The sequence below is a fragment of the Rhagoletis pomonella genome, unplaced genomic scaffold (genome assembly GCF_013731165.1).
Source record: "Rhagoletis pomonella isolate Grant_MI unplaced genomic scaffold, Rhpom_1.0 Rhpom_scaffold_00001, whole genome shotgun sequence".
In the NCBI taxonomy this organism is placed as follows: Eukaryota; Metazoa; Arthropoda; class Insecta; order Diptera; family Tephritidae; genus Rhagoletis; species Rhagoletis pomonella.
In genome coordinates this window covers 43,956,439-43,959,970 of record NW_023458555.1, presented here as the reverse complement: position 1 = coordinate 43,959,970, position 3,532 = coordinate 43,956,439, and positions in this window count along the sequence as shown.

Below are 3,532 nucleotides of genomic sequence, written 5' to 3'. Positions count from 1 at the left end.
AAATAAAAAAATAAAAAAAAAATAAAAAAAAAATAAACAAAATAAAAATAAAAAAGATATATATATATATATATCATGATCCACTGATCGTATCTTAACCAGATTAGTATGGGACCACCTCTGAGACACTACCTTTCCACAAAAAAGAATTATCGAAATCGGTTGACGTGGTGCAAAGTTATGCGGTAACATACATAAAAAAAAACAAAAAATAAAAATAAAAATATTCCGACAAACTGATAACCTCCTCCTTTTTTGGAAGTCGGTTAAAAAAAAATATTCCGACGAACTGATAACCTCCTCCTTTTTTGGAAGTCGGCTAAAAAATATTCCGACGAACTGATAACCTCCTGCTTTTTTGGAAGTCGGTTAAAAAGTGTACGGTAACCCAAAAAATTTGCAAGAGAGCACTAAATCGAGAGCGTAACAACGCGGGAGAGCTGCAAATTCTTGCAGAAATTTGCTAGCAGAAGAAGAAGAAGAAGAAGAATAAATGTCAAAAGCCGCCATTTGTTGAATTAGTTTAGCACAAACAAAAGTAAAATGAGTAGAAATCAAAATATTAATGATGTACTGGACTGTGTAAGTGCTTGTGCTTAAAGCAAAGAGTTTAAAACTGATTTATAAATAGTAAAATGTTTACAGCAGAATATCAAAACGGTGCAACAACTATTCATTTGCAAGTTTTTACTAGTTTTGTGTTCAATAACTTTTTCTGCTAGTTTAATCTTTGTCTCACTTTTACGCTCTGTTTTTTTACGCTCTCGCTGCAATGTTTTACTGGAGAAGTTACTATACAAACCTATTATGTCCCCTTTCAGACACGTCAAGTCTTGAAAGCAATTTTTTTCGCATTCTCTTTTGTGTTTTCTATTTGCTTCCACACTCGTCAACTTTAATTGAATTCAAGTCCTTGGTTCTTTAAATGGGAAGCAACGAAAAGATCAAAAGAGACAAGAAAACTTGAAACGAATTGACGGTACGGAGATATCTGTACTCTTCCCCTCTCTTCTCACCTCCTTCGCCTACGAACGAGCAGACTTGAAAGCAAGACTTGACGTATCTGAAAGGGGACTATTGATAATGACAATGGCATTTTAAGGCGTTTTTGTGGTTAGGTTTGTACGGGAGGTATGCATTAAAATAAATCAATCACGCCAATTTTTCGCCTTTTCTTGATTTATGGGCAATTTTAGCCCTACGTCAAATTTTTCTACATTTTTCCAATAAATTTGTAGGGTGTGTTACCGGGCACCAGTGTGTTGGGGGAATGAAGAGAAAATAAGTTCTATATCTATGCTATTTGTATAACTATGCGAATCGTGTCCAGGATGGTTTGATTAATCGAGCCAGTCTTGAAATTTCCTTTTCCTGGAAATTCTGGGATACAAATCATATCTCACGACGTGTTCAATGCTTGTGGAAAATTTTGACTAAATCAGAAAGAAAAGAAAATGTTTTTAACCGACTTCCAAAAAAGGAGGAGGTTATCAGTTTTTCGGAATATTTTTTATTTTTTTTTGTTTGTTTTTTATGTATGTTACCGCATAACTTTAGGCCACGTCAACCGATTTCGATAATTTTTGCATCGGAAAGGTAGTGTCTCAGAGGTGGTCCTGTACTAATCCGGTTAAGATCCGATCAGTAGATCATGAGATATATATATATATTTTTTTTTATATGAGAGTTGAAGTTTGTTTTTTTTTTTGTTAAAAATTACTTGTTGAAGTAAAACTTTTTTGGCGGCGGTTGTTTGGTTGGGAGTAAATTTGCAAATTTATCGGAAATGATTCACACCGAAATGGTTGGGACGGAAATTGTTGCAACGGACACAAGTGCTTTTTGATAGTATGCCCATTAGTGTGGTCCAAAATAAGTAAAGTGAGCAGAAAAGCGTGTTACTCAGGTGTACGGGGCGTATGAGTAACTTTCTTTCCTGCTCATTTTTCATACAAAAAACCTTTGCGTATTTTCATTTGACCACTCATTATTTCTTATTTATTCATCGATTTTCTTCATTAGTAGCTTGATTTTTCTTTGTAACAGAACAGGCTTTAGCACAGATGCAAAAATTTGGCACAGAACCTGTTAGTTTTTAAACTTTTCATCTGTTAAATTTTAATTTTTTTCATTTTTTCATTAAAAAACAAAAAATAAAATGGAATGATTAATTAATTTGTCAGAAACAATAAGTCCTATTGGAAAGTGATGTATATACGGTTTATGGAGAATTTTGTTAGCTCTCATTTGCCGTACTTTATGTTAAGATTGTTACATTGGTTCGTAAGATATACGTGATTAAATTTTTGCTTTAACCAGAATAAAGGTAAATTGGAAATATCTTGAAAACGTATCTATACAAAAAATTAACTCCATTTTCGGAATCACCGAGCATTTCTACATAGTAATTGGATAGTGGCATCCGCAGAACAGTTTTGCTGTAAACCAGGGTTATTATTAGTCCTTTCAGTATAAATAACAATTTATCTTTCTTAACTAGATGTGCATACGTTTTTCAATTGCTTTCAAAATAACTTGGTGTATATACAGTAGTCCCCATTACCAGGGGATTCAATTAATTGATAGTCTTTTAATTGACAAATTCGTTCAATTTAGACAACCTAACCAATTAAAAGAAAATGCATAAATGCAACTGAAATATTTATTTCACTTTGAAAAAGATCTTTCCAATCAGAAAAGTGAAGCTAAGAAGTAATGCCAGATTGTGTGTAATTTCCCTATTTGAGTGATATTTTGCAGCAAAAATTATTAAAAGGGAAAAGGGACATTTCAAATATAACAGGAATTTTCATTTAAAGCAACTAGTAATAATCCCCGAAAATCGGGGTGCTCGTGGTCTTAAAAATGTGAATATTTCTTTATTCTAAAAACCACATGCATTGCTTTTGGTAGTTAACTTTAACTTTGGTATTTTGGCAAGATCATACTCTACTCAATACGTATAAAAAGCTGGCCATGCGGGGTCTGACTTTGAGACGTTTAAATGCAAATGGAAATTTTGATTCGCTAGACTGTTAATTTATATGGGGTACTAAAATTCGCTTCCCTTGCGAATCACATTTTTGAAGTCCATTAACGAACCCTTTATATATACATATTGCTATTACGGTGTCCAAACCATTATATTGTTGTTCTTTAACTATTAGACGAGACTATTAACTAACCTTTCAAATATACATAAATACATATTTAGGTTGGGGATCAACATCACAACTGCTCCAACTTTTAGTATCAAGTCATGAGGTGCAAGTCCCCTACTCCACTAGCTCCAGTCGATATACAGAAACGGCAGTAGATATCGACCCAAAATTTTCTTCTCCGGACAACGTATTAACCATTTCTTTATTAACTACCGCACAGTGCTTATATTTTTTGACACGAAATTAACCGATCCTGGTTTCGATTAATTACACCAGGCTGAGATTCGAATATCTAATCCACTCGCAAAATAATCTCTTGTTGCTCTTATCCTAATTTTTTGGTCAGGCGAGACTTCTCGCCCTTCTCTAAC